The following is a 10,077-nucleotide window of genomic DNA, read 5'->3' as shown; positions in this document are numbered from 1 at the left end:
TTGCTACATAGAACTACTCACATATATATATATATATATATATATATATATATATATATATATATATATATACATACATATGTGTGTGTGTGTGTGTGTATGACAGGCATTGAAGTCTGCCATTGTGCCTCATCATGCATGTGGTGTTTTTTTTTTATTATGAACAGTGCTGCTATTTCTGTTATTGTGGTGTTTTCAGATTCAAGTTTATTCTGTGGCTTTTTAGCCTGTATAGCTGTTGTGTTTATTATGAACAGCTCAGAAGGACTAACGTAGTACTGTGGGACAGTGATGTAAATCACTAAGTAGAAAGCCCTAGTAAGCTGCAAATTTGTACTGGCACGTGGGAAAAGGTAATGAAGCTAATACAGTTCTCTCTTTTTCTCTTTTTAGAAGCTGTAATACTTTTTGTACACCAGACACACATACACATAAATGCAGGCACACTTTGTGTATATGTATGGGTGTATGTGTGTGCATTTGTGGTTAAGTCACCAAAACCTGGGGTGTCTCCATCCCCCACACTATTTCATAGTAGCTGTTTCATCATGATTCCCATCCAGTACTTTTGGGTGCCCAACCTGCCATGCTGCAACTTCATGAACAGTGAACTTAAAACTTGTAGGGCTTGGTGAAAGTAAGATGAAATAATTATTTGGTTATATTTTAATTCTCCATTTTCCCAAAAATTCATATCTCATCTGTCTCAGATTAGTCTTTGTTTAGCTTGTAAACTGATATTAGGCGAAGAGCAATATACCTGCCCTCTCATAGATTAGGTTGAGCTTCTTCATTAAGCAGTTTGCCAACATACTGTGGTCACGAAGGGTTACTGCTTGAGAAAAGTTATTTTGAAATGCTGATTATTAAATGTGCTTGACTGTTTCTGGCTACTAACATAAACTAGTTTTGAGAACTTAATGCAAAGGTTTAGAACTATTATTCATAAACATTAACTCTGCTAGTTGGAAACATGGACTAGTATAGCAATAACCCATGCCTGGGTGTGGGTAATGCTAAATTTACCCATGGTTGGTGTGGTTTGGTCGAGGTGAAGCCCGAGGACAAACAAAGCCAACCATGGGTAAATTAGCATTACCACACCCAGAAGTGGTTATTGCTATTATACCATGACATTATTTAAGAAAAGAAACTATTACTTTTCTTAAATAATGGCATAGTATAATGCCTGTTTACTGCCCTTCCGCAGATGTCTGGCATCTGCGGCAGTTCTGATGTACTGCGCCTGCGCAGTACATCAGAGTTGAGCAAAAGCACGGAGAAAGCAAGATCTCCGTTGCTTTTTAGTGTTCGCTATGTTAAATGAGTTTAACATAGCGAGACAGTTTTAAAATAAACAGCGGACATCTCCATTGCTTATTTTAAAACTGTCTCTATGTTAAACTCATTTAACAGCGAAACACTAAAAAGCAACGGAGATCTTGCTTTCTCCGTTGTTTAAACTACTGCCTCGCTATGTTAAATGGGTTTAACATAGCGAGACAGCAAAATAAGCAACGGAGATCTCCGTTGCTTATTTTAAAGCTGTCTCGCATGTTAAACCCATTTAACATAGCGACAGTGTTTAAAAAATGAGTTATACTAATGGAAAAAAGTCCGGGCGAGCGGCCCTTTCCCATTAGTATAACTCGATTTACAATGGGCACGCTGGCCAATCAGCGTGCAAGTTTTGGGGGGATCATGGTATAATGAAACATAACCGTTACACATTTCATAGAATAGAATGAGATGTGCAATATTACACAGAAAAGTATGGCAGAATAGTTCTGCAGTTCCACACCACGCTGCTTTACTTTGCTGTTTATTAACTGACAGTGACAGATCTGCAGTAGATGCAGGAATATTTCATTTCCTTTAAGTAAAATACCAAATACTTACCAAGTTTCTGCACTTGTCAAAGAGGCTTTATCTTGGTACTTCATGAAATGTTTGTTTAAATGCATGTTCTTTCTCTTAACTCATTACAGAAAAAAGTAACATCTCCAGGTATTTCTGCAGTTACATCCTACTGATGCCTCTAGGCATCAAATATTGTTTGTTTTTATCTACATTAATAATTCCAAAACCATGCTTCATACAAAGTATTAAAAGATCTTATGTTAAACGTTACACAATGGCAAATACAACTGTACTGTTATTTGATCTCTGTCTAGTGCAAATGAAGAGATATTAATCATTTATGTAATATTTATATTGTCATACATTTCATGATTTTCTAAATATCACAACAACCAAGCAGCACGGACAGAACTGCTTAGCACCATTTGAAAGCTCTCAGGTAGATAAATAAAATGCTGCTGACACTATGTCTGTAACTTGAGAGGTTGCTGAGATATTTTAAGTTGTCTAAAAAATATTACAAACTTAACAGTTGTTGTGTGTAATGTGACTTATCAAATCCAGTTTAAGACCTACAACTTAAACAATACTGCCATTATAAAATAGTTCGGGCTGATTAAAGTGCAATTTACATTTCTTTAATGACCCCTATGGTTCCATAGATATAAACATTTGTTTGAAATGTGAGGACATTATCTGATTCTATCAAAAGCTTAGGCCCCACCCATTAGAAGTTACAATGCAAACCTCTAGAGCTCCACTGGGGGGAATGAGTTAAGCAAAGTTACAGATGACAACAAGCTGAAGCATTCTGTCAGGCCAAGAGCACCTAAATAAAACATGTAACTGTAGTTCCATGTTAGCAGTGACACTGAAAGGTACATTCCTAAAATATATGTGATAATTTATTTACAAAGGAGTTCTTGATTTTTCTTCACTGTTATCTCTGATGTTAAGGCAGAACTGGCAATAAAAAAAAAAATTACTTCACACAATGATGTTTCACTAAAACACTACATCTTGAGATGAAAAAAAAATCATAGTGTATACTATTGGCATATCATATATAGTGCTGGACAGTTCCATATCATTGTGTTGTCATATATCAGACTGAATTAGTTTAAGAAAAACACAAGGAATGTCCAGCACCCAGCTTAGAAACGTGTAACAAACTAATATAAAACAGTTACTTCGGACTTCTAAGATGGTTCCACACTGATCAACACCTTACTTTCAGCTCTCCCAGTGTGAAAAAATAAACTGAGAGATGAGGGTCATTAACTCTGCCAGTTTTTTTGTAAATTCAGTTACTGGCTAATAGGAACACTGCCTGGATTGCAGCAAAGAAGAAACTTAGAGAGCCTGAAACAAAATCAACTAGAAAATGTGAAGAGAAAACAATAACTGGGAAGAATCCTGCAGCTGTTCAGCAAAAAGCAGTGCAAACTCCAGCTTTGGTGCAAGACACGGCTTCCAGTAATATAGAGGAAAAATAAATCAAATATGTTGAAAGCTGATTAAAATAAATGAAAAATTGAATGAATATATCAACTCAAATACAAAAGGCTTGAAATAAATAGAAGAAGCTTTAAACAGCTATTCAGATGAACTGACACAACTGCAAAATCAGAAGTCAAAATGAAGCAAAGGTTGGCTGAGTATAAGACTGCACAAGAAGAGCTGTTTCAAAAATGGTAGAGTTAAAGGACAGAGCACAGAAGGAAAACCTAGGATTTTCTGCTGTGCCAGAGAAACTGGAAGAAACAGACTGTATTAATTTTATGAAAGCACAAATAAGCAACAGGACTGCTTTTTCACAGCAGGACATGTTAACTGAAAGGGCACATCATGTGTATGCTCCAAACCTGGCCATGGGAAAGCAGCCACGAACTGTATTAGTATACATGCAGTCATACCAGCAGAAATAGTTGATCCTGACAAAACTGTGATGGAAGGGCAAAGTATTAAAAATTAGAGACAGTAGAGTGTTTGTGGAAAATGATTACTCACTGTACACCTGATAGAAGAGAAGCAAATTTATCTCAGCAATCAGGGAATGTCAAGAGGCAGGTGTGAGACTGAAGCAGCTGTATCCAGCTGACTTCAGAATATTTTTCCTGGAGGATCAAAATAATTTTTTGATACAGAAGAGGCTAATTAAGAAATGCAAAAAGTTTGACTGACAAAACATGAGCCATCAACCAGAAGTAGACTCTGCTTTACATTCTACTGATAAAAAAGCTCATAGAGAGACTTTGTCAATGAAATCCTTTTCCAATACTACAAAGAAAATGCTAGAGAAACAGAAAAAAACATAGGAGTTGACTTGCAGACTCAAGAGTACCTTGGACTTAAACAGGAGTCTGGTGTTGGGAGATGGAGATGAACAGGAAGAAAACCAGCAACACTGAAAATAGTGAATAAATCACATATTACAGAACATTGGTCACATTTTAAAATATGGCTTTACAACAAAAAGTGGAAGGATTGGACTTTTGTTGACTTTGTTAAACTTGTGGGGAACTGAAAAGCATATATCCATCTTTGTGTCATTAATGTTTAGAAGGACACTGGGGATGGAGAAAAAGATAACTGTAAGTAAAACAATGTTTGATCTTAATAATAATTGTATACAGCATTTCATGATAAAAATGGAATGTTATATAGTAAATCATTTTCAGTTATTGTTTTATGTGACAAAAATGCCAAAGTAAACAAAAACTTTTTTCTTCTTTTTTAGTTTTAAGAAATATAGACATTACAATCTAAAAGGAGAGGAACGCCTAGACAAAAGCATGTTTAAGTTAATATGTTGTAATCTGGGTTGTTGAAGTGAGAGATGGGGTGTAAACATGCACAAATTATAATATATGTACAACTGATATGTTTTCTCTTACTTTTGCATAGGTAAATATCTGAATCAAGGTCTTTGGCTTAATCTAATAGCATTTTTTTTCTGTAAGCAAGTAAATAAGAGAACACTAAATGTAATGAAAAGTGTTCCTGTAGCAAATAAATTGTTAGTGTCAATTGCAAAATCTGAAGCTGAGGGCAGCCATACCTTTTGTTCTTATGTTTCCATGGAGAAAAGCTGACTACAGGTTCAGGCACTAAAAGCCACAGCACTTTTTAAGGGTGAAAGTTAATGTCTTCTGATAACAATCTGTTTTTTTTTCATATCTGGGATGGGGATAAACATAAGACAAGAACAAATGGCAATTAGTTTAAGTAGGTGCACAGGGTGTAACATATAACTTAGCATGGACAACCTTCATTTTAGGTTAGTTAATGCCTGTACTTACAGCTGTCAGTTTTGGGAATTGTTCCAATCAGGAGGATTAATCTTCATTATTTGAAGATGTACTTATTTTTGTGTGTGTTTGTTTTAAGTTAATAGGTTATGAGGTATTCTGGGGAGTGCTTGTTTTTTTGTTTCAGGGTTTTCATTAAAATAAAAAGTCTTGTAAAATGTGGCATAGGTTCAAAAGCAGATGACAAGAAACAGCTATACAAAATACCGGTCTACTAAACATTAGTGGGTACATGCAACACAGAAGCTGTAAACATATATTTTAAAAAGTTGGCATATGTAATAGGTAGGAATAATAACTTCTTATAATGGCTAATCTATCCATCTTATTTTTTAAATGTGAATGGCCTCACAGTTATAGACAAAAAGGAAAGAGTACTAAATTATATTAAGAAATGCAGAGTGCAAATAGAAATGCTACAGGAGACACATTTAGAAATGATTGAGCATATGAATTTGATAAAGAAAAGGTTACATGATAAATATTCATCAGAGTGTCTGGGACAAAAGAAAAAGGGATATGTATACTAATTGCAAGAACTCCAATAGTGATAGAAATGGAAAAATATAATAAAAGTAGATTTGTATTTATATTCCACCTAAAACTACTATTATGGACCTTAAAAGATTTGAGGAGAAATAATGATCTTTCAACATGGAATATTACTTATAAGTGGGGACTAGAATTTGACTTGCAGCTGTCAGGACATAGCTGGAGGACCTAGAAGGGAAAACATAACAAAAAGAGGGTAGATTTCTTAAGACATTTAGTACAGAAGACATGAATTCATTAGTAAGAACTAAAGAGATAATTTACAACTAGACAGAAATTATATTTCACATGAGCATATGCACTTAATTGAAAGCTCTGACACCCATGCAATAATTATTTCAGATTATGTGCTAACAAAAACTAAGATAAAATGCAGGGTAATGAAGTAAAAATGAGACCTCTAGCCTTCCCTACCTACTTGTTAAAAAGAAAAGTGTTTAAGGAATGGGTAGTGAAAATTATTTGACAGTTATTAGGGAAGATAGACATTTCTTCAGAAGGTACAGCTAGTGAGTGGGAAAAAATGAAAGTGGAGTTTATAAATGGGGTAGAAATAAAAGAAAACCAGATATGGTTAAGAAGTAACATGAATTATTTAGAGGGGCTGACAAAGGAACCAAATTGATGCCACTAAGAGATCAATGCAAACTAAAGTGACCAAATGGGCCAACGCAAACTAAAGTAACCAAATTGACAAGCACAAAGGGACTGACAAAGGTTAATGTATTGAAAAAGAAGAGGAATTGTGCATAACAAGAAGAGGTGCAACAGCAGAGTCCTAAAGAGAAAATAATGGAATATCTAGATAATATGAGTTTAGAAAGATTGTTGTTTTTTTTTTTTTTGTTTTATAATATGTTCAGAGCTCTAAAACTTTTAGCACAATGACTTAGGCAACAAAAAATAGAAAGGAATGTTACCAAACCTAGGGAGCCTATAACAAGAAAAAATAACCAGAGATCTTGTGGAGGTATTAGAGATATTCCAGAAATTTAATGAAAATTTGTACAGAGCAGAGAAATGTGAAAATCAAGGAAGACCACAAATGGAAATATCTATGGAAGAAATAAGTATATCAAGGTTAGAGTTAGATGAGGCTGAGCAATTAACAGTTACAATATGAGGAGATGAGATAAAAATGGTAATGTACAATCTACAAGAAAGTCTCCAGGAATAGATGTAGTCTCATGGAAGTTTAAAAGCTATGAGGGAAAAAAGAGATAAATGTTTAGAAGGTTTTGTTTAACAGTATTTCAAAAGGAGGGGAAGCACCGATGCCTTGGAAGCAAGCTGTGGTGGCAGTAATACCTAAAGTCAGTAAACAGCTATCAGTCCCTGCTTTGTATAGGCCCATTTCAATTTTAAACCCTGATTATAAAGTGTTTATGTTTATAATAGCTCAAAGAATAGCAAAGGTATTGCCAAAATTGAAAGATGTGGATAAATATGGTTTTGTGGAGGGGGCAAATATTTGATAACATTAATAGAACAATAATCATCCACAGTGTTGCAATGTATAAGAAAATGCTACTGTTGTTGGTGGGTCTTGATGCAGATAAAGCATTTGACAGAGTAAGCTGTGTTTTTTATGAGTATTGCAATGGAAGCATTTGCATTCCCTGATGCAATAATAAGGACAATTAAAAGGATATATTAGGGATCAAAGGCAACAGCTAAAGTGGGAAGATTCCTCTCTGACAAGTTGTGTCTGAAAAGAGGAGACAGGCAGGAGTGTTCTCTTTCCCTTGTTCCATTTCCTTTATATTTAAGCCATTGGCAAAGAAAATAAGGGACTCAGAAATTCAAGGATGTAATTGGTATGACAATCAAGAAAAGTTGTCTTTATTTGCAGACAATATTACTTTGTATCTGATAAAACCAGAAAGGACATCTTAGTATTGCGGAACATCTTGAGACAGTTCCTTGTCTTTTGAGGATATAAAATTAATGAAGATAAGACAAAGGCTGTAGCTGTAAACTATATACCCACACATGCATTTGTCCAGCAGTATCCATATTTATAGGGACACAATAAAATTAAGTATTTAGGTTCATGGATTAAACATGATTCTGTTATGGCAGCTAAGGATATGTGAAAAGAGGCTAAACAATAGATGAAACAAAAACTGAGAAACTGGAAGCTCTTGTTTATGGATGAGGATAGCAGCATACAAACAATGAAAATGGTTTTTGCCCCTTTAGTTTTTTATATAGGTCAGGCAAATTTTTATCAAACAGAGGAGAAGTTGTGGGTAATACTTAATAAACCATTGAAGGAATTTTTCTGAGAGGGGAAGAGGGCAAGGGTGAAGCAGGATAGGTTGTTACTTCCAACAGAACAAGGTGATTTAGGATTACCTGATTTAAAGGGATATTTTAGAGCTACTGTCAAGGCTCATATACCTATAACAGGCAGAAAGCTATGATTCAAAAAGGAAAGGTATGATGATGAAATGGTGGAAATTCAAGAAATAAAGTGAAAGTGGAATTTTGGATGTAGATCCTTAAGGAAAATAACAACATCCATACAGAATGCTATGTACATAAAGTAACATAAAGTATTCTAAGAATTAAGCCAACACGACAATGGAGAAAGAAGATTCTGCCAGTAGGCATGACTGCAATTAGGGGTACAGGGAGTAGGCAGGAAGGGGCTGGAATTTATTGGGAAAAAACTGGAATGGAGCTTAGGTAATGGGATCAAATAACTAGAGAGGGAAAAGTAATAAAACGGGAAGAGGCCAAGAAGACATTTAGACTGTAGGGTAGAAACTGCCTTTTCTATCAGGGATTGATATCAGATTATAGGCAAAGATAAATGGATATCAGAATCCTAAGTAAAATATCTACTCTGGTAGAATTTTTAGGTGAATCCAGAACAGAATTTGCTGTAAGAAAGGGGATAATTAGTAGGACATATATGATAAATTGCACAAAAACTATAGGAATCAGTTAGAGGAGGTTAGAAAAGATTGGGATGAGAGACTGGATAAACAATAGGAGGACATGAGTATGGCTGCAAAAAAGTCTGGAAGTTTTAGGATTTTTACTTGTTTGCATAGATATTTTTATACCCCAAGCAAGCTCCAAAGAATTTTTCCTCAGGTAGCTGGCAAATGTTGCAGATGTGATGGGAAGCAAGAGGTAACTCGGGACATATGTTTTGGGACTGTAATGAGTTGGCAGGCTTCAAATCTTCACTACAGAGTACTCTGTCAGAAATACTGGGTGAGAAAATGGGTGTAACTAAGGACATTGTTTTTTGAGCTGGGATACAATATCTGAATTGTCTAGACATAGTAAGGCCTTGCTAAGTTTAATTCTGGTGACTGCCAAAAAAGCAATTACTAAACAATGGAAATAAAAGCCTAAACCAATTGTATTTGAATTAATGAATACTGTAACAGAGATAAAAGAGCTGGAGGAGGGATCTTTGGAAAGGGGTACAGGCAAATTGCATAAAGAAAAATGGAAATTGTGGGAACAATGCATGCAGAATAATATTTTGAAGGAGGAGGAGTGAGATTAAGGGGAAGTCAGGAAATGAGCAATTTATGTAAAGTCGGCTTGATGGTAGTTATACAAAAAACATATGTGATATATAATGTAAGTAACCAGGAACATGTTAATGCTGTTTGTTTTCTTTTATATAAATGCATGTTTGCCTGTGTCTTAAATGACAATTCAACTAATGTATAAAAAAATAAGACAGTTACTTTTTGCTGTATATCATTGCAGCTACCAGAATATCTACATCAAAATAGGAAAATACAATTGAAAGAAAACAACTGAAACATAGATTTGGTCAAATACAATGGTCCCAAATAATATACAGGAAACTGAAGAGGTGCTGTTCCTTATCAGATGGTTTATAGCACATGAACATGGGTAAAATCAGAAAAAATTCTGTGTAATTTTTTTCACCAGCCATGGCTCTAACTCACTGGTGTAAACGGTGGAAATTTCATAAGTGTGTGCAATAGTGGAAATTTTTCCAAAATGCGTGAGTTGCAGCTTTCTGATAAGTGGCATTGGCTTAAAGCTAGGGCTTCAGACTAGCCAATATTTTTAACACTGCTCTAGACATTCTCTTATAGATTACATCCTCTTCAAATCAGGGTTTGCCTAGCCTCTGTTGTTGGTATGTACTAGGATACTGCATGTATAACGGTTTGTGTGAGAGTCCCAGCATTTGTATCAAATAAGTTTGATTTAGTGGAGATCTGTCATCCTTTAGATGTCTACTTTCTTTTGGCACTGTATATCAAAACTGTATGGTGTCAGCATGCCAGACAAGGGAGATAATAAAGAAGTATACGTCCATTTCATTCAGCTGTGTTTAGAACTAAAACTG

This window comes from Protopterus annectens, chromosome 6.part0 (assembly GCF_019279795.1).
Source record: "Protopterus annectens isolate FY-2018-M chromosome 6.part0, PAN1.0, whole genome shotgun sequence".
NCBI lineage: Eukaryota > Metazoa > Chordata > Ceratodontiformes > Protopteridae > Protopterus > Protopterus annectens.
The sequence above is the reverse complement of the archived record's forward strand: the minus strand, read 5'-3'. Positions refer to the sequence as shown.